The sequence below is a fragment of the Odocoileus virginianus genome, chromosome 8 (genome assembly GCF_023699985.2).
Source record: "Odocoileus virginianus isolate 20LAN1187 ecotype Illinois chromosome 8, Ovbor_1.2, whole genome shotgun sequence".
Classification (NCBI taxonomy): domain Eukaryota; kingdom Metazoa; phylum Chordata; class Mammalia; order Artiodactyla; family Cervidae; genus Odocoileus; species Odocoileus virginianus.
The window spans coordinates 72849891-72871796 of record NC_069681.1 but is presented as its reverse complement, the minus strand read 5'-3'; the positions used below and the strand labels follow the sequence as shown (position 1 = coordinate 72871796).

Here is a 21906-nt window from a genome sequence, read left to right as displayed (position 1 = left end):
CTCAGGAAGAATGTCAAGGGGACCAACCGGTGGCGAGAGCCCCTCATCATGATCTCCATTAGCTCTTGTCTCCACCCTGATAGGTTGACGAGTTTTGTCTCCTCTTTTATAAAGCACTTCAAACCCCTTCACGGCAACAGGAGTGGGAATGGGAAAGGAAGCAGGATTAGCCCAAGTCTCAGAACTGAACCTGAGATCTCCCGATGCTACTCACCCAGAGTTACACTGCCTCTTTAAGTGTTACATGCTGTGTATATGTCCATATACATTGATGCATATGATGGCTTTTGTGTGTTCTGGTTTGGAATCTCCTCAGCTTAAAAAAAAAAATTCATGGGCCTCAAACACAGTGCATCACTCCAGGCCTTGATCCACTGAGACTATGCAGACCACCGACCACTGGACCCACCGTGAGATCACATGGCAGGAAAAACGCATGCAGAGGTCTCTCAGAGGGAGTGCACTGCAGTTTTCATAGCTCTTTGGCTATCTCTAGTTCCCATTTCTCATACAGAAAGCATTAACACAGAAGAAAAATTTAACTCACCCGCCTAGCCACAGCAGCCCAAGCAAACCACAGGGAGATGCTGAATTATCCAGGTTCTTTCTGCAGGTCCCGCCTTCCTCCTCCAAACCTATCCCAGCTTGATGGAGCAGCAGAAGGCGGGCTTGTTAAAGCTAGATTTGTGGGGCTACTACGTCCTGGATCATTACCGGCTGGCATATTTATCAAAGAATACAGTTACTTAAAAATAACGTCTTATAGAAATGACAATTATCTGATGAACTGGAGGTGTTAGCTAATGCTGTGATGGAAATCATTTTCCAAGACGTAAGTGGATCAAATCGACATGCTGTATGTACCCCTTGAACATACGATGTTAGATGTCAACTGTGTCTCAATAAAGCTAGGAAATGCTTTTTGAGAAAAGTAAAAATAACATTTGATAACAATCATGTATGTGCTATTTAAAGTGGGTTATGAAACATCAGTAAGAACTCTCATGGCTGAGGGAAATGAGGAAAATAATCTTGAACCCAGTTGACAAAGGTTATGTGGGGATTTGGAAGTATGGTTTTGTCGTTGGTTTTTAAAACTTGGAGCTGTTAAAACATGTCGTGGAAATAACTGATTTTGAGGGTGTGTCTCCAGAAAGATTTTCTAGTGTCTTGATTTTCACATATTGACTAAGTTCGAGGTACTGAAATCTCTGCCAAGGCCACAGCTATTGGTATTGAAATTGAGATTTAGTTAGATTGTTCTTATTCTCTTAGCATAAAAAAAAAAGGTTTATTAAACTGGACTAGGTGACAAACAGCATTACTTACTCCCTTCTCCCCACCCACATACACTACTGAGTGAGGCATCCTTTTGATGTGCTAACAGCTCCACCAGGAATAAGGCACCCTCAGTTAACCCATCTTTAGCTAGTGAGGACTCTTGGGTTGGGTGCCAAATGCATGGGCTTCCTTGGCAGCTCAGTGGTGAAGAATCCACCCACCAATGCAGGAGACTCCAGTTTGATCCCTGGACCAGGAAGAGCCCTTGGAGAAGAAAATGGCAACCCACTCCAGTATTCTTGTCTGGAAAATCCTATGGACAGAGGAGCCTGGTGGGCTACAGTCCATGGGGTCACAAAGAGTTGGACATGACTGAGCACACATGCCAGATGCAGAGGAACCTCTTGCAGTAAATCAGAGGAAAGTGAGGCTTGCCACAGCTGGTGAGAGCCCAGAGAGGGTAGAGATGGTCTGGATGTAACACAGCACAGAACCGTATCTGGACAGACCAGGGGTGCCATGAAACAAGTGGCCAGGGATTAGAGCATGCAGAAACTTCTGCGGGCTCCTCATCACACACACACAGTGTCCATGGTGCGCAGGACCAGACACCCAGGAACATGGTGACAGACGAGAGACGGTTCTAGAAATGAGGCTGGAGGAGCCTGAGTTGGGCAAGGTCGGTCTGTGTTTCCTGTTGTGGGGTGGATTCTGGATGCCGTGATGGCCATGGAGGAGGCAACCACGGCAGTTGCTCCCCTGCCTGGTGGAGGAGACCAAGATTGCCTGGTGCATCGCCGAGTGCCAGGACTTCCCATAATGCATTCTTCCCAGTCCCTTTTCTACAGAAGAAAATCAATACTGCAACCTCCCCAGGGACCCAACTCCCTCCCTAGGTGTGAGGGGCAAGGGGCTTCCTTTGGGAGGGACCTGGTGAGGGACCACCTCCTCATGAATGAAGAGGCAGACAACAGGAACCAGGTAATTAATACGATGCTTGCGCTGAGACACACATCCCAACTGGGACATCCTTCATCCCACAGGAAAGGCCTCAGCAATCACTCCTTGGAGCAATTAGAGTATCTTTAAAACTCCAAGTGGGACCTGAAAGACATGCATATTCTAAATTAGAATAAAAACCACCTGATAAAAAGGTCATGTTTCCTGGATCTTCAATCTTGCCCAAAGATTTGAAAAATGGATCATTTCATATTGGTAAAACCAGAGTGTTCAAATACATATGAACTTGGAGATGCAGTGAATGCTACAGGATACATCCCTGGACTTCCAGGGTATGTGTGTCTCCCTCATCCACTGTCAGAGGTATTTCATTAATTAAGGAGAGTGGACTTAACAGTCAAGAATACGTATCTGGTGTGGAGACTACACATTAGATGACCAATCCCTGAGGTGGGAGCTTAGAGGGGCAGGAGCGGGCGTTGTTGGGGGGACACAGAGGGGCCATGGATCACCAGGCTTCAATCACACTACAGTTTCGCTGATTCAGGTTTCAGGTGGATCCTACCTGGATCAAGGTTTCCATATTTCCAACCCACTGGATCTCTTGGGGGTGCTTCTCAATCTAGATCCCAGAATGGACACAGAAGGGACAAGAAGGATTCCCCTTGGGGACAGGACCAGCGTCTTCTTCTCCTCCATGAGTCACCAAGAGCATTTGCTGGGGGTGGGGGTGCAGAGTCCTTGCCCCTGGGCGGCAGCCTCGGGCTACCAACTCTTGCTGTTCTGGGGGATTTCTCAGCAGTTGAGCAGGTGGATGGAGCAAGGTCTTCCGGTTCACACGGAGCTGGGAGGGAGCTGTGCCTCTAAGCTTTAGACGGTGACACCTGCATGGGGCCACTGCCCTCTGCCTGCCTCAGTTTCCCCTGAGTGGCCAGGACCAGGACAATGGAACCTCTTCCCTTCGAGGGGCTGTGGTACCCAGCTCACTGTCAGCTGCACTCACAGATGATCCATGCCACCAAAGCCCCGAGCAAACCTTCAAAAATAAGCCCGTGCTCCTCCCTTCCTTGAAGTCTTCCTAGCTCTCCCAACCCCCACACATCTGATCTGGAAACAGCTCTGCCTGTAAGATGACTTAGCGCCGCCAGTGAGCTCAGGGCTGGCGCGGGCACCGTGTCTGAGCCCCCGCCCGCCCTCTGGCTGCGCTCCAGCCCTCTGCTGACTTCCTGGAGCAGAGCAGCCCGGGACCCTCGATGAGCCGTTTTCTCCACTGTTTTCTTTACCTCTGACAACTGCAACTGAAACTGAGCAGCAGCCTGCAGCCCTCCAGGGAGCCCTTCCGCAGTTTTTTCCTCTCTCTCTCACTCTTGCTGTTACTTTTTACAGCTCCTCCAACCAAAGTTCAGATTGCTATTTTTTTTTAAGAGAAAAAAAAGAGTCTTGGGAAGAAAAGATCTGACTTCATAAACAGTTTATGACAACCAAACGAGAATTGCAAATGACCCATCCACAGGACCAGACTGAGAAAAGAAAACTATGCTTTCTACTTTTAAAGTAAATTTATTTCTTGAAGCTAGAAACTTCACAGCAACAACTATTCTGCCTTCCCTTCTCCAAGGTTTTGGAGCTCTCGGTACGTACCAACCTCGAGGTCCCTTTGTAGAGACTTGGGGATGGAGGAGGGCCATCCATGCCTCCAGGGCCTCATCTCCACCCACTCACAACATGTGTTGCGGGCACTTCTCATTTCCATGGACACACTGCTGGATGTACACAAGGATCTGCCAACACACCCTGCACCAGCTCCAAATTCCCCAGAGGGGCTTCCCAAATAATAGACGTGTATTAGCAGCTGAAATTAGTGATGGACAGGGAAGCCTGGTGTGCTGCAGTCCATGGTGTCGCAAAGAATCAGACATCACTGAGCATCTAAAACTGAACTGACTGAGTAACTGAAAATCAACCCTCCCACCTCCCCACTCCTCCCCTAGCCTTTCCTACTTTCATTAAGTGACACCACCTGCCTCAGGCTTGTGTAAGAGATGGGTCTGGTTTCTGCTTCTCTTCTATTAAACCTCTCTTCCTGGGCACTCCCACATATATTGTTTCTAAGCCCCACAAAAACCCCCTGCAAGAGATTGCTCCCATTTTACAGATGAGGCAACTAAGGCTCAAGGACAAGTGGCCAATTCAAGTTCACCTGTAGGGGGGCTAAGTCAAGATCTGAACCCAGGTCTCTCTTAGTCTAGTGCCAGGGCCTCTCCTGTGGTCTGAGATCCATATACTCAACAGACAGGGGCTTTAATGGCTCCTCATAATTTTCTAGTATTTTCTTTCCCATTTGCTAGCATTTCAATAACTTTTATTTTAATAAATTGCAAGCCTTTAGATATGTATAATCCAGCTGCAAGTTTTGGCTCAGAGGTCCTACTCTATTGCAACTTTTCTGACCTTGTCTTTTTCCATTCTGCTTAAAATGCAACATTTTTCAATGATGGATTTAATAACTGGGGTATTTCATGGGAATGTCATTGTTCCAGAGGGTGATGCAATGTGCTGACCCAGTGAGCAGGCGTGCGTTGTCTAAATTAACAGACAACAAAGTGCCATGTCCATAAAAACTAGAGTCTGGTGCTGGAACAGCTGTGGGTCTGAGTGGGTCTCATGGTCCTTACTATTTCTCAGTAGGACAAGTCTTATTAAGGTTGGTACCTATGAAGCAAAACCAACATCTTAGTTTTCACAGCATCTTGGCTGGCATCAACAGGTTAGGAAACAATCATTTCTATAAAAAGGTCTTTGATGACCAAGGTTCATATAGTCAAATCTATGGTTTTTTCCAGCAGTCATGTATGGATGTCAGAGTTGGACCATAAAGAAGGCCAAGTGTCGAAGAATTTATGCTTTCAAACTGTGGTGCTGGAGAAGACTCTTGAGAGTCCCTTCAACAGCAAGGAGATCAAACCAGTCAATCCTAAAGGAAATCAACCCTGAACATTCATGGGACGGACTGATGGTGAAGCTGAAGCTCTAATACTTTGGCCACCTGATGCAATGAGCTGACTCACTGGAAAAGACCCTGATGCTGGGAAAGATTGAAGGCAGGAGAAGAAGGGGTTGACAGAGGATGAGATGGTCGGAGGGCATCACTGACTCAATGGACATGAGTTTCAGCAAGCTCTGGGAGATGGTGAAGAACAGGGAAGCCTGGTATGCTGCAGTCCATGGGGTCACAAGGAGTCAGACATGACTTAGCAACGGAACAACAACAATTTAAAAGTGGAAAAGAGGCTACCAGTGGATGACCCAATTGTTCTCTGGAGATTCCAGCTTCTAGACACTTAGCCTTAGCTATACTGAAGGTCTCAGGACTCTTGAGACTCTGCAGAGGGACAAAACCTCCCATGCAGTGGACCATGGACCATCTCAGACAGGCTCTGTATTCAAGCCACTCACCCGTAGGCAAAGGCTCATGGTCCTCTAAACTTGGCTAACAGAGTACCCCCACCCATTGCTCAGACCCTACCCCTCAGATGCAACCCCAGTGACTGGGGGCCTGGATGTGCAGAATCCCAGTGACAGCACTAGAGATCCAGAGGTTAGGAGTCCTGCAAATCTGTGGGGGAGGAGCTCGTCTAGATGCAAACATCTGGTTCCACCTGCTTCGAGCCTCAGACACAGATCACTTCTGGTTGGATCGGAGACCTCCGGATGAAAGGCAAAACTTAACACTTATGGAAGAAAAGGTGGGAGAGTCCCTGATTAGCTATTAGAAAAGTTGATATGAAACAGCAAAAAATATGCAGGGAAACGAATGAGTGTGCATTAAAATGGAAGACTTGCACTAAAATACAACATAACAGAGTTTAAAGAAAAGCCACAGGCTCAGAGATTTCCAATGGGCATTCCAATCCTGGTCATACATATGCTCTGGTTATACGTAGGCTCTGGCTATACATATATATGTTCACAACCAGATACAGAAATCTGCGCAGGAATGTTCACTACAGCATTTTTGGTGATTGAACTTCACCAAAAGTCAAAACCTTAAATGTTTGTCAATAGAAGGAGAAATGCATTCTGGCATATTTATATGGGGAGATTCCCTGATGACTCAGCAGGTAAAGAATCTGCCTGCCATCCCTAGGTTGGGAAGATCCCCTGGAGAAAGAAATGGCAACCCACTCCAGTACTCTTGTCTGGGAAATTCTATGGACAGAAGAGCCTGGTGGGCTACGGTCCATGGGGTTGCAAAGAGTCGGACATGACTGAGCGACTTCACTTTCACTTTTCACTTTCATGCATTGGAGAAGGAAATGGCAGCCCACTCCAGTATTCTCGCTTGGAGAATCCCAGGGACAGAGGAGCCTGGTGGGCTGCCATCTATGGGGTTGCACAGAGTCAGACACAACTGAAGTGACTTAGCAGCAGAGCGCATACACACATATTTATATAACTGAAAACAGAACTAAAATGAGTCAGCTACATATGCATCACTATAGATAATCCTCAAAAACCAGTCTTGGAAAAAACCAAAGCAATCCAGTTTTGAGGGGAAGAGTATATATCACACAGTCTATATAAAGTTCCAAAACCCTGCAAAAGTCAACATTGCTCATTATTTATATTTTCTACATACATATTACATGCATGAGGATAGTAAACATGAAAGCAATGAGAATACTTCTAGCTCAAAAGGAATGAGACAGGGAGTTCCATGAGGAGGACTCAACAGCATGGCTAACACTTTCTTTTTGAAAAGATACGAAGGAAGTGGCATGTCAACATTCAATATTCAATATTCAACTAAGCTGGGGGTTTAACTCCACATCCTTTGTCTCTCCATGTGAAATCTGTCACCAGGTTGAAAAATTCCACAGAAAGAGGGTCTCTGAAACAGCCAGGAGGACAAAGGTGAGCCTTGACTGGTCAGAGGGCAACAGAGGCGGTGGGCAGGAAGAAGAAGGAGCCTGTAAGGAAGGGGAGGTGGAACCACAGGTCCTGAGGCTGAATGAGGCGAACTTGCAGAAAGTTCCAGTTTTGCAAAGAATTGGAGCTCCCAGTAATGACCACCACGTGGAGGTGGATGAGGAAGGCCATGACCACAAGGAAAGAGCCTGCTGTGTGCTCAGTCCTTTCCATAGTCAGCTTCCCCCATCCTCCCGCATCCAGGTAAGACGGGCTCTGTGGCAACTCCCAGCTTACAGACGAGGTCCTCTGCATCCTATTACAAGTTAATCACTAAAGGGACATTGCCTATAATCCATACATAATGGCCCAGCTCTGGGAACTCTGCCTCGAGGATGATGAGCATTAAGTTAAAATACCTTTGTTTAGGTTACAGGAAATATCCTGACCAGACCCACCTGTGAACGACTGTGGGCAAGAAGAAATTAATACATCCCCTCTGGAGTCTAGCTGGAACCAGGAAATGTCTGACATTACTCCCTCCCCTTTTAGGATAAAAGAGGCCTGAATTCTAACTCTGGGAAGACAGTTCTCCAGGACATGAGTCCACCATCTTCTCGGTCTGCTGGCTTTCGAAATAAAGTCGCTGTTCCTTGTCCCAACAACTCCTCTCTGGATTTACAGGCCTGTTGTGAGGTAAGCAGTGTGCACTTGGACTTGGTTACAAACCCAGCCGACTGACCCCAGGGCTATGCCTTCTCACAGGAGAGGTAGGCTAGCTCTATTTATTCAGAGGCTCGTTTGTACCCAGTGAGAGGTAAATCTGTGGAAATATATGAGATCATGAGGAAAGGGAATACTGGGTGGGGAAAGGCTTGAGATTATCATCTGAGTGATTCCTACACTAGCAGGTGGGGAGTGGAAGGAGGAATCAAGACTCAGTGAAGCTTGGGGGAGGGAGTCCAGTATGGGGCTGGGTTCTGAGGTGAGGAGATTTTAGGGATGATGAGGGGGAGGATGATGGGGGTTGGGGTACAGTGATAGCATGAGGAAATGGGGGCAGGGAGGAGAGCCGGATGGAGCTTGTCCAGTAAGATGAGATTGCAGCGGGGGGACGGGATAGGAGAGAGAAAAAATCTTGGGAGGTAAAATGAAAGTGAAGTGAAAGTTGCTCAGTCGTGCCTGACTCTTTGCAACCCCATGGACAATACAGTCCATGGAATTCTCCAGGCCTGAATACTGGAGTGGGTAGCTGTGCCCTTCTCCAGAGGATCTTCTCAACCCAGGGATCGAACCCAGGTCTCCCACATGGCAGGAGGATTCTTTACCAGCCGAGTCACCAGGGAAACTCAAGAATACTGGAGGGGGAAGCCTATCCCTTCTCCAGGGGATCTTCCTGACCCAGGAATTGAACTGGGGTCGGGTCTCCTTCTTCATAGGTAGATTCTTTACCAACTGAGCTATCACGGAAGCCCTGGAGGTAAAATAATCAAGAGGACAGGGTGTGAGAGTGGTCCCAGCAAAGTGCAGAGAGGGGATGGGGTGGAAGGTGTGACTTTGGAAGTTCAAGGGCCAGTGTCAACTCAGAGGTGCTAAGGGCAACTTTCCAAGACCCCAGACACACACGGCACTTCACAATTATCAAGAAACAACCCTCCAGGTCCTCCGATAAATAATGACACTGAACGAAAGCCTATCTCCTCCCAAGTCTTTCCTCGGGCTCCCAGGCTGCTGATGACTTGGGAAAAGGAGCAGGAGACCCATCACACATCCTGTTTCACCTCTGTCCTGTTACAACTATAATTCAGATGAAACACACACACACGTCTATCCGAGAAAGTTAGCATCACATCCCGGAATATGAAATACTACACATATGCCATGGGGCTAATTTACAGTTACTGCGGGATCCACAACTGTGTAATTTCCTGGCTTTGGTCTGTATGGTTTTTCAGACTCAACATTTTATTAAGTTTTCCTTTAACCCAGCTATCTGTTTTTGGCTAGTATTCCCCATCGTACTCGCGTGCATATTTCTAAGCTGAAAATCATGTTGTAAAGGTCTGTCTATTTCCTCTCATCTCTCTCAGTCCATCTGTGTTTTTATGTCTCACCTCCTGGGTCTTCACCTTTTTTTGGCTCTGTAAATTTAATTAATGTAGTTTTGACGTTCTTTACCAGGTCACTGTTGAAAATTTACATAAAGCAGATGCAATTTTTTCATCGTACTCTAATAGAAACATATCAGCCATGTTTCCCTTTCCCATATATTTCATTTTATCTCAATATAGCTTCCCGAGTTTAAAAATTCATAGATGCAATAGTACATGAATGCTTTTGACTGATTCTTCTTTAACCTAGTTATCTATAGATATCCTACTACATTTCAGCATCTTCTCAGGTTAGAACTGGGTCATGTACATAACATGTAATAGCATTTGCCCTTCATAAAACGATCTAAACTTTCTTTTATTCTTTAAGAGTTCAATATAAATATTTTATATATATATATATACATATATATTCTTTGTCATATTCTTTCCCATTATGCCTTATCCCAGGATATTGACTATAGCTCCCTGTGCCGTACAGTAGGACCTTGCTGTCTAACCATCCTATAGACAGTAGTTTGCATCTGTTAATCCGACACTCCCAGTCCATTCCTCCCCTACCTCCTCGGCAACCACAGGTTTGTTCTCTGCGTCTGTGGGTCTGTTTCTAGATAAGGTCACTTGTATTGTATTTTAGATGCCACATACAAGTGACATTATGTGGTATTTTAGACCTTCTTTTTTTTGGTCTTTGTTCCCTTAATATTGTTGAAGGCACTGTGGGATTTCTTTTCTTTTACAGAAATGTCTTATATTAATTTTGGAGAAATGAAGATGCTTTCAGAGGAGAAACAAAACTCAATAATTATCCCTCTTTCTCACTTTAAAAAACAAAACAAAACAAAAACAGTTAGGCTAATTTGAGGCACTGTTAAAATTTCTAGCTGATTGTGTGAATGAATTCTACTAATGCATTTGAGATTTTGAATAATACAATGTTTATTCCAAGGATCCATTTTGCTTTTTTTCAAACTTTTACTTGTTTATTCATTATGGAAATTCATGCCAATTATATACAATTTTATGTCTCCTTTATCTGTTTTTTTCTTTAAAAACATTTGTTAGCAACCTATCACCATTCCTTTGTTCTCCACATTAACTACCTGCTTTCTCCCTAGCACAAATGTTTATATGTTTACCTTCAGAAAACACAACATATATACTACAATCTCAGAAAAAAACAAAAAACAAAAAATTCATATAAACTCTAAGGCAGTAATGGTTGAACATACATCTTTGCCTGTAATTCTTTCTACTGAAATCCTTGAAAGTGAAAACCACTCAGTTGTGTCTGACCATTTGTGAACCTGTGGACTATACAGTGCATGGAATTCTCCAGGCCAGAATACTGGAGTGGGTAGCTTTTTCCTTCTCCAGGAAATCTTCCCAATCCAGGGATTGAACCCAGGTCTCCCACATTGCGGGCAGATTCTTTATCAGCTGGCCTACAAGGGAAGCCCAAAATACTGGAGTGGGTAGCCTATCCCTTCTCCAGCGGATCTTCCCGATCCAGGAATCAAACTGGGCTCTCCTGCATTGCAGGCATATTCTTTACCAATTGAGCTATCAGGGAAGCCCTCTGAAATCCTTAACAGGCTATAAATAAGTTGGCAACAGACCTAATGGAAGAGAAAAATCTGAGAAGAAAAAAAAGTATTCTGAGTTCTATTTCACTTAAAGTCCCTATTTAAATACTTTTATTTCTAAATTTTTCTTCAATGAGTCTTACTGGCTCAGGTGATTCGAATCATGTCATTGCTTTCTTTGTGGCTCTTTAAATGACTTTATTTTTTAAACCAACAACAGTGACTGACATGCACTGACCAATGCAATTGAATTGTATGAGAAATCAGACTGAAGTCCATTACCCGCACAGAGGTTGACCCAGAAGCACTTAATGTAGTTGTCTTCTGGTTAGCTTTCCACAGAGCAGTGCTAAGAAACAGCCGAGGCTCACTGATGGTCATTGTGCAGACACTGAAACTGTCACCTAGAGCATCATATGCTCTGGACCTCTAACTCACAGCATCTTGGAAAGCAGGCTGAGGATGAGACAACAGTACATGTACCGCTGGTGGAGCAGCTGGACAGATGAATTTTAGGATGGCCAGAAATGGGCAGGAAGAAACACTTCTGTGTAATCCTGGGGTAAATCGACCCCAGACTTAAAGGAGACTCCTGGAAGCAAGGCCAGGGATGGGCCACCAAGCTTCCAGGACTTTGCCAACCGTCTCCCAGTGATTCACATGGAATCAAACAGAGGATACCGCTCTGATGAGTCAGGACCTCACTGATTAATTCACAGTTTAGAATTTGAACGAGTATCTGTGGGATTAGGATTTCTTCACTTCTCTGTTCAGCTGGACTTGTAGATGATGATGGACAATTTTTCCTTCAATCCAAGGACACCGGGAGAATGTTTGTTTTGCACCCTGATCTGCAGGCCCATTGAGGCTTATTTCCTAGAACTTCTTACCACAGGTTCCACGGGGCCTATCCAGCCCCCACAATAAATTACTTCCACAGATGCTCGGGCCCACGGCCTCCCCAGGTCCTCCCCTGTAATCCCCAACATCTGTTCTGTGTCCAGCGCTGACCAGCGTGGGAACTGGCAAGTCCCGGCCATCAGCATCGCACAGAGGAGCCGCCAGGCCTGCATGGCCTCCGCTCCGCGATTCCAGCTGAACACGCCGGACGTGGTGAGCCTCTGAGTTAAACCACTTGCGGCCCAGAGGAAACACCTGTTTAGAACTCATCCAAAATAAATGCATGGTGAGCATTCTGGGTGCACAGCAGCGGTGGAGATGACAGAGCTCGGGGTTCTAGGGTGTGTCAGATACCCCAGCTCCTAGGTTGATGTGAACATGTGCTTTTACCACCTTTTAATTGAGGATGCTTCATCTGAGGTTGTGTGCATGCATGCTCGGTCTCTCAGCCATGTCCTACCCTTTGCAACCTCATAGACTGTAGCCCACCAGGCTCCTCTGTCCATGGGATTCTCCAGGCAAGAATATTGGAGTGGGTTGCTGTTTCTTCCTCCAGTGGATCTTCCTGAGTCTCCTGTGTCTCTTGCATTGGCAGGAGGATTCTTTACCTTCTGAACCATTTGGGAAGCCCATCCATCTGAGGTTGGTTTGGGTCTTATTCCTTTCTGGGTGACACACAAAATTTCATTAAATTCATAGCTTCAATCTCAACCCAATGTTTCATATTATCCTATTTTGCACTCAAGCTAATACCTACCATAAAAAAAAAAAGAATGTGTTGTTTTGTAACAGGGTGCCTGATTTATTTGGAGAGAATATGACCCAAAGTAAACATGAGTCTCTGTGTTGGTGTTTTGCCTTTAACAGAGAAGCAGGGCTCCACCCCATCTGGTCAGTGGTCCAGCTGGTGAGGGTGACCCAACTCTACTTTAAGTCTCACCATCAGAGGAGATGGTGTATTTTATTTATTTGTGGTATTGCTTTGTTCCAAATGCATCCAAGGGGAAGTGGGTAAACATGAAACAAAAAGTAAGGCAACACAATTGAACATGAAATATGAGATACCTCTGTCAGGTGGGCAGCCTGCCTAATTCCCCAAAAGTTAATATGGTGAGTTGAATGATGAAGTGACAATCTCCTTGAGCTCAAGTGCACACATCTGTAAAATGGGGCTATCTTATCCTCGGAGGGTGAATTTGGGCATCAAGTACCATAAAGAAAGCTGAACACCAAAGAATTGATGGTTTCAAACTGTGGTGCTGGAGAAGACTCTGGAGGGTCCCTTCGACAGCAAAGAGATCAAACCAGTCAATTCTAAAGGAAGTCAACCCTGAATATTCATGGGAAGGACTGATGCTGAAGCTGAAGCTCCAATACTTCGGCCACCTGATTGCAAATAGGTGACTCACTAGAAAAGACCCTGATTCTGGGAAAGATTGAGGGCAGGAGGAGAAGAGGATGACAGAGGATGAGATGGTTGGATGGCATCACCGACTCAATGGACATGAGTTTGAGAAAGCTCTAGGAGATAGTGAAGGACAGGGAAGCCTGGCATGCTGCAGTTCATGGGTCACAAAGAGTTAAACATGACTTAACGACTGAACAACAACTGTACATAAATTGCCTAATAGGATACTTGGCACTGGGCTTTTTAGCACGTTGCAAAACTTGGCAAAATCTCTCTACAAGGGCACCTGAGGCCACTTTTGGTCTTTCATTCAAGACCCAGTTCTTGGCCTTGCCTGCCCAGCTGTGCATTCTGGCCACATGGACTGTCTATATTTCTCCAAATCCTCAAGGTTCTTTTTTTTGCGGGGGGGGTGGGCGGGCTTTGCCCACCTTGTTTTATGCTTGGCTGACAGTGCCCACCTCTGCCATGGTTCTAACAGTGAGAATTCCTCTTCCTTCTTCAGGATTCAGTTCAAGGATCACCCCCTGGGTGTCTCCAGGCAGAATGATCCACTTCCTCCCTTGTGTTTGTCTATACCGGTGACAGTTCTATTGCTGCCACTTCTTGCATGACTACTGTGTGTGGCTACATGGTCACTTGCTATCGCCTGGGTTAACACGCACAGATGGCCCTGCAACAATAGCATTCACCTCTGTTTCACAGATGGGGAAAGTCTGGTCCAGAGAGGTCATGTGTCCTCCCTCTGGAGCCGGAGGTAAGAACCACCCCCTGGTCCAGGTGGGCAGACCTCAGGGTGTACCCACTTTCCACAGTGCCTTGTGATTCTGCTCTGTGCTTAGGGATGGTCATGTGTTGCTTGATCTTCTTCCTTAGACAGAAAGCCTCCTGAGGGTGGAGGTGGGTCCTCAGTGGCTGATGTCATAGGTGACCCCTTATTAACAGGTTCGCTGGCACAGGCTAGTCACATACATTATAGAATCTACACTGTCGTCTTGGTTGAGGTACAAATATCTGGTAAGAAAGCTAAGGCCGGGCCTATGAGTACCACCAGTTCCTAAATCTTCAGCAGCTAATACTCAGCATTTTCATCCAGGCTCTTAAGGATTCTTCAGTTGGCATCAGGCAAGCCTCTCCCCTGGCCTGGCTTTCCAGCAGTCAGATGGGGTTAGGTTCCTCAACACGTGGGTCCATTCTGAGCCGATGACTGAGTGATCTTCTCTAAGGGGCAAGCAGTGTGCTCACTCCCAGGTCGGCATGCCCCAGCCCTGGGAGACACGGTGCTGGCCTGTAAGACTGTGATTTTGGTGATAATTCCTCAGTGAAGGAACACGGCAAACCCTAAGATGTTGGCGGTTTCCACCACCCCGATCCGCCTTTGGCAGATGACGCAGCACAGCGTAAAGACACGGTGACTCATCTAAGGTCACACAAGACAAGAAGCAGTCCAGCTGGGAGACCTCGTGCTCTGAACCCTGGGCTGTGCTGCTTCTCGGGCAAACCCAGGTTTTACTAAAGCCTCTAGAGACCAGCAGGGAAAAGCAGGCAAGGAATCCAAGATCATGACCGCCAAACCAGGCAGAAAAGCTGGGCTGGCCCTGCCTTGTAATCCGGCCTCAGCGGAAGGAAAGCTGAGTAAACAGAAGTTGGAGGAAAAGTTCGCACATGGCTCACAATAATGCACTGGGAATGGGAAACCTCGCCGGGAAGATGAAAAGTGAAATTTGCGGGCATTCAATATGGTTCCTTTCAGCTCTAAAGCCCACGACTGACTTCCCCAGCAGGTCTGAAGCAATCCAAACACCCAGGACAAATCCTATAAGCGTGCCTAATGGAATAATCCACACTCTGTTTGCTTGGGGTTTTGAAGCATCAAAACAGTTCCTTTCTGCGCTTACTTTGGCTCCCCTGCAGTTTTAATTAAGCCTCCCGCAGCTCACGAGCATATGAAAATTAGGCAGAAAGAAAACCCGGGGCCTCTGATGCCAGGGACCACAAGGTGCAGGCCTTCCGGTTTGCTCTTTGCTTGAGCGGCCTCAACGAATGCTCAGAGTCCACCATCTTATTTTCTTTTGTGGGGAGGGGGCTGTGATGACTCAAGTGATGAAAAGGTTTCTTGTGGGAAGCTGCAACAAAACAGGCACCACGGAATCCTCAGGCTGGGCTGTCATTTCTCCTCTGACCTGGCTGGGGAGACAGGATGACTGTGGGCCTCTTCCCTCTCTGCGCCTCTCTGAAGGCCACAGCATCCGCCCACCAGCTGTGATTATACCATACTCTGGTCCTACCCCTGGTCTGCTGTCACGGAAGCTAGACATGTCAGGTCTGCACCCTGTGGGTGAGTTTATTATAAAACAAGGAGTTCACCTACAAGTATATCCAATGCATCTAGCAAGGGAGACTAACAAGGCACAATTTCCTCCAGAATCTCACATTCTAGTGCAGAAGAGGAAGAAAGTCAGTGGTTCTGGGCCGCATAGAGTAACAGCCGAATTGAAGACTGATTTTGACTTTTTCTCCCCCAACATTTCTGGAAGAAGGTATTTGTTCTGCCAGGATCCAGAGTACCCAGGTTTTTCTGGCCTCGGTGCCATCACCCTCAGTGTTAGTTTTCTTCTTTCCACTCTCCTGTGGCTTCATGGCCCCAAGATGGCAGCCGTAACACTAGACCTTCCATCTGTCTTCCAGGAGGGAAGACGAGGCAGCCTATCCAGCTCCCCTCATGCTGGAAGGCCCTGGTTGACGTCCCCACTGACCACTACCTAATTCTGGCTCATAGGACCACTTCCAGCTACCAGGGAGTTGGCCCCCTGAATATGTGTCTCCTTAGCATCCTTAGTAGTAAGTGGTAGGAACCAAAGAGGCTGCTAATGGCACTTGAGTTGGCTATGGCGATGTAACTTGGGGAAGAGGCAGTTAGCTTGAGGGAACAGAGCAATCACATGGCTCCTGAGACAGAGGTGAAAACACATATGATACAGAGGAGCTGGGAGAAGAGAAACATGAAGGTGGTGATGGCTCGGTCACCAGTGTGGCACACGGGACCATCCTCGGACAGAGCTCAAGCGAGGGAGGGCGGGAGAGAAGTGGGGACCATGGCGGTGTCCTCTGGGCAGCATGGAGGAGCACCTGTCTGTACTTAGCCCAACCTGACCTGCCGGGTTGGGCTCCAGCATGGAGACCTAGGACCACGTTCCATGACTCAAACACCACTTCTGATACCAGTTTCCTTTTAACGATTTATTGGGTTGGCCAAAACGTTTGTTTGGGTTTTTCTGTAATGTTGTACGGAAAAACCCAAAAATGTTTTGGCCAATCCAGCTGAATACTCATTTTGTTTTTTCTTAAATGGTCAACTTTCAAATTCATGGGGAGTTCTTGCTCTTTGTTCCTTTTAAGTATTTAAGGGACTGGCTGAATTAATTTTAGGGTATAAATATGAACGTAGGCTTAAAGGAAAGAAAGAAGACTGAGAAATATTGTCAACAATTTCTACTTGAACACAGAGAAATAAGTGGAATACATATTTTCCTACCTCCCTCAATTACATAATTTTGAATCAACTGAAAGGATTCTAGGGCTTCCCTGGTGGTGCAGTGGCTGAAAATCTGCCTTGCAATTCAGGAGACACTGGTTCGATTCCTGGTCTGGGAAGATGCCACTTGCCTCGGGGCAACTTAAGCCCACGTGCCACAACAACTGAGTCGGTGCTCTGGAGCCTGGGAGCCGCAACTACTGAGCTCACGGCTGCAGCTACTGAAGTCCACACATCAAAACAAGAGAAGCCACCATGACAAGAGAAGCCGCCGCAACAAAGAAGCCACTGCATAAGAAGCCCACGCACCGCAAATGGAAAGTAGTTCCTGCTCGCTGCAACTAGAGGAAAAGCCCACAGAGCAATGAAGACCCAGCACAGCCAAAAATAAATAAATAAATAGACCTTAGAAAAGAAAAAAAAAGGATTCTAGTTTCTATGATTGCAAAAATACTGAAAAACGCTAATACGCATGTCTGCTGACTCCTTGTCCTTCCTTAATAAGCAGCCCCCCCCAACGCCCCCGCACCCCCTCTCCCTGTCATCTGCTCTGGGAAGCCCAGAGTGTCAAGGAAGTACCTCTGCCAAGCTGGAGCTCCTTTCCAGCCGACAGGGAGAAAATGTGGCTTTGCAGAACTTCCCAATTGTTTTCCCTGGGGTTTGAAACCATAACATTTCCATGCAGAGGAAATAGTCGTAGGATGTTTATTTTTTCAGACTTCATGAATATTAAAAGCACTGTGATTGAGGCCAAAACATAAGAAAAATGAAGGCAGGGATACCAAATGTGGGCGTTCTTTCAAAGCCGTCTTCGCCCTTGTAAAATGTTTGACGCAAAAGATGAGGAGTGGTGTACACGTAAAGTGAAATCAAACGTGGTTCTGGACATGTGGTGATCACAGTTTTATCTGGGCTTTGGCTGTGGTCTGGGGGACAGCGTAGTGGAAGGGCTGCGCTGCTCTGAGTGGATGGAGCCCCAAGAAGAAGGAAACGTTGAATTTTCAATTGAAAATCAATGTGCCAATTCTTTTTTTAAAGGTTCACACTTACTCAGCCCGGATGTATCATGAACCTCTGAGGACTTACACATCTTTTTAATGTGAAGAACTAATAACCAGTGAGTGGCTTAGATAAGACCTTATGAATATTCAGACCTTTTAAATCTTTGGGTGCCAAGATACACACTTCCAATGTGAACCCAATTACTCCAGTGAACATTAGACTATTTCTTTTCCAGCCCTGTTGACCCAACAGCAGCACCCACAGTTGGATAAACATTACCTGGCATTATGACCAAAAAAAGGAGCCCAGAACCCTGACACAGCCACCTGCCTATTTTGAGACTGAGTATGATTCAACACTTTGGCCACCTGATGCGAAGAACCAGCTCACTAGAAAAGACGCTGATGCTGCACAAGATTGAAGGCAAAAGGAGGAGACAGCAGAGGATGGGACGGTTAGATAGCATCACCGACTCAGTGGACATGAACTTGAGCAAACTCCGGGAGACAGTGGAAGACAGAGGCGTCCGTGGCACGCCAGTCCATGGTGGTGCAAAGTGCTGGACGTGACACTGTGACTGAACAGCAACAACATGATTGCAGGTCCCCCAGATGTCAACTCTGATTGACTTTTAAAGAGAAAAACCAAACACTTCTGAAATGAAGAAGTCATTACATTTTGTCCAATGAAAGTGACAAAATACATAACCTTAACCTTTTAAAAGTTAAGATTACATGCCTTTTCCAGTCTGTTGAGTAGTAGAAGAGATGAAATACTGTGATGGTGGGGTTCGAAGCACAAGGGCCAGCCACATGGTCAGGGAGGGGAGCCCAGTACTGAACGAGCATTGATACGCTTCTGTTAGAACAAACTGTGGGCCCAGCACGCCAGGAAGGATGGAGGATGGGGAAAAGGAATGGGAAAGACGAAGTCAGCAGAGAAGAGGGAGGCTGGGGGCATCTGGGAACACACATCACCCACTGCTCCTGTGATCCTCTAAGGCTTTCTGGGGTCAGGGTAAGTAACTACCAAGCCATTTTTCAGTTCACTAGTTCATTCTTCCAAACATTTCTGTTAACTGAATCAAACTACATTAGTTCTGCAGTTTTACAAAAGATAATAATAAAAAAGCACAATCCAGTCCTTCATCTGGTTAGTTCTTAGTGAGAATTATACATAGTAGGAAGCAAAACTATCTCAACGTAAAATCAATTTATGACACTGCTATAGGTTGAACTGTACCCCTCCCAAATTCTCATGGTAAAGTCATAACCCCCAGAACCTCCCAGCCTCAGAAGGTTGGAAATAGGCTCACTGCAGATGTCACTAGTTCAGATCAGGTGGTTAGGATGGGACCTTAATCCACTACGACTAGCATCTTTTAAAAAAGTGAAGTGTGGACACAGACATGAAGACAGGGAGAAAGCCATGTGAACATGAAGGCAGGAATTAGGTGGTGCTTCTCCCAGACATGGAGAAGGAAATAGCAACCCACTCCAGTATTCTTGCCTGGAGAATCCCATGGATGGAGGAGCCTGGTAGGCTACAATCCACGGGGTCGCAAAGAGTTGGACATGACTGAGCGACTTCACTTCACTTCTCCGAGACAAGGAATGACAAAAATCACCAGCAAACCACTGGAAGCAAGGAGACAGAAGCCTGGGGAAGACCCACCCTCAGTCTCAGGAGGAACCAACCCTGCCAACACCGTGACCTCAGACTTGCAGCCTCCAGAACCACAAGACAAGACATTTCCGCTGTCTGAGCCACCCAGCATGTGGTCCTTTCTTACAGAACCCTAGGAAATGAAGGTGGATGTTAACAGGTCTGCTATTTGCAGTTCAATCGTCCTTGTCAAGCCTTCCATTGCTCTTCCTCTGGGTCTGGGACCTACAGGAAGAAATTGGGAAGGAGCTGGGCATGTTTGTTGGGATGCAAACCATAGACATGACCAACCTACTTGATTCTTGCAAAGACACAGAGGGTGAGCTGAAGGGCTGCTGACTGGCTAGTGTGTGTTTGCCTACCTGAGCCAGCCACCTGGAAGAGAAGTGCCCTCTGATAATGCTATGGCTTCCCAGGAGGCGCCAGTGGTAAAGAACCCGCCTGCCAACACAGGAGACATAAGAGATGCTGGTTTGATGCTTGGGTCAGGAAGATGCCCTAGAGGAGGAAATGGCACCCCTTCCAGATCGGTGCCTGGAAAATCCCATGGACAGAGGAGCCTGGCGGGCTACAATCCATGGGGTCACAAAGAGTTGGACATGACTGAAGAGACTTAGCACACACACATCCATTAAAAAGCCAGACACTTGTAACCATACTGCTGTTTTCTGGAGTGTCTTATGCAGCCAGAGAACAACTTCACAGAAAATGCTAGAATTACATAATCCTATCTAGATGATATTCTCAGAAAAATAAAGCCAGAAAGGAATGAAATGATTCAACCCTCTGTCTACAAAAAGATGAAGATCAGAGCCATCATATCCAGAGGATCTCTGGATGTGGGCAGTGTTTTTAATACACACGGGACCTCCAAGGCCATTGTTATGATAACTTCCAGGTACCAAGGGGCCTAACATCATCCCCATTTTACAGAAGACAAGTGGAGGCCAGAGATCAAGATACCCCCAGGCTGAAATGTAAGGCATCTGAACTTCATCACTGGGATTTCAGTCTCAATCATTTTTCTAAAACAAATGGTGAAAAATAAAATAAAATAAAATAAATGGTGCCTGGATGGACATGGTCACGGACAGGGTAACTTTTCTTAACTTGAAAAATAAAAAAGTAACAGTAAAAGACATGAGACGCTTTTGCACACTCTGCATTTCACGCTTTTCAGAGCTTAGACCAGCCTTCGGTGGCGGAGGCCAAGGGCTCGCCTACTGTCTGCAGTGCCTCGCTGATTACTGGCTTGTGGAGGGCAAACAATAAACGTTCCCTGAAAGTGAAATAAAAGATCTTAATAAAATGCTCTTTTAGGAGACTCCTTGAACTGCAAGCCTGTGGCTGCTGCTCTTGGCAGGGCATTGGCAGTGGATCTGGTTGTGGGAAAACTTGACTACACTGTTCAGTCAAATATGATAATTGGTGACCTTTTCTGATGTGAGGAGGGGCGCTCTTTTTCACTCTGTGTTCCTCCCAAGACATGTGTTTCTAGGTCTTTCCTTGGCTTTGTAAAGTAAACAGGGTAACCAAGTCTGGAGCTGTCCCTTCCCCATCGTGTTGGTAATAGAAAGATCAACTCAGCACAGGGTCTAAGACTGGGTTCCTGGGAAAGAAGGCGTTCTCTGGGTTTCTACTAGGTGAGTTTCTGGGTCCAGTGATGCGAGCGAGGCTACAGGGATCAGAATTAGCCCATGCTGCAGGCAGACAGCGGGGCTGGCTGGCAGCTGCCTGATGCCAGCAGATGAGCAACAAATGTGCAGCAGACCCATGGTTCTCCCCTTCGGTTTGGGAAGCATGGGGTCTCTGGATGCACACAGGCGTGTGTGCCTCGGCATCAGAATTCTAGTGGCGGGCCAAAGAAAGAATGCCAGGAATCACTGACCCTTCTGCCTGGTCTCTGAAGGGGTTCCAGTAATTGCTTATTTATAACCTCGGAGCACTTGGTGGCCGTCCAGGAAGCAGTGAGCAGCTGCCTATAACAGGAAACCCACGGCCCTGCCCACTGACTGCAAACACATGTTCCTTTCTGTCATCTTGGGAAGAGGTGTAGCTCCGAAACGGGAGAGCTGTCGGCTGGTTTCCTTCCGTCTGGGGTTCACTGCAACTTCAGGATCGAAAGGTCTCATCGTCCTGTCACCAGCCGCTGTTGATTCCCCAAACAACGTGACAAGAGTTAAGACCGATCACTCTTACTCTTGTAAAGTCACTTTTCATCCTAAACTACACGCTCCTGTGCTCCCCCACCCCACCCCCAGACATACTCAGATACCCAAATTCTGGATGCTGGAATAAAATTCTGAATGTTTAAAAACTCCTAAAAAGCAACAGCAAACTGGCCACAGAGACCTTTCCAAATCACATGTTTACTGGTTAAGATGACAGACTCATTCATGGAATTTTAGAATTGAAGACCGCATCCATTTTGTAATATAGTTTCACCTCCTTATTTATATAGATAAGATCCAAGCCATCACCATGCCAGGACTTCTCTGTTTGATCCTGAAACTCTGAAAATGCAGCTAATTCTTACTCTTCAAATTTAAA

At 46.4% G+C, this 21906-nt stretch overlaps 1 protein-coding gene across 1 annotated transcript in view; it reads right to left on the bottom strand.

The window, feature by feature from the left end:
* Window positions 1-21906, bottom strand: part of ATP8A2 (ATPase phospholipid transporting 8A2) — a 447047-nt gene that overhangs the window by 56303 nt on the left and 368838 nt on the right. The window lies entirely within an intron of this gene.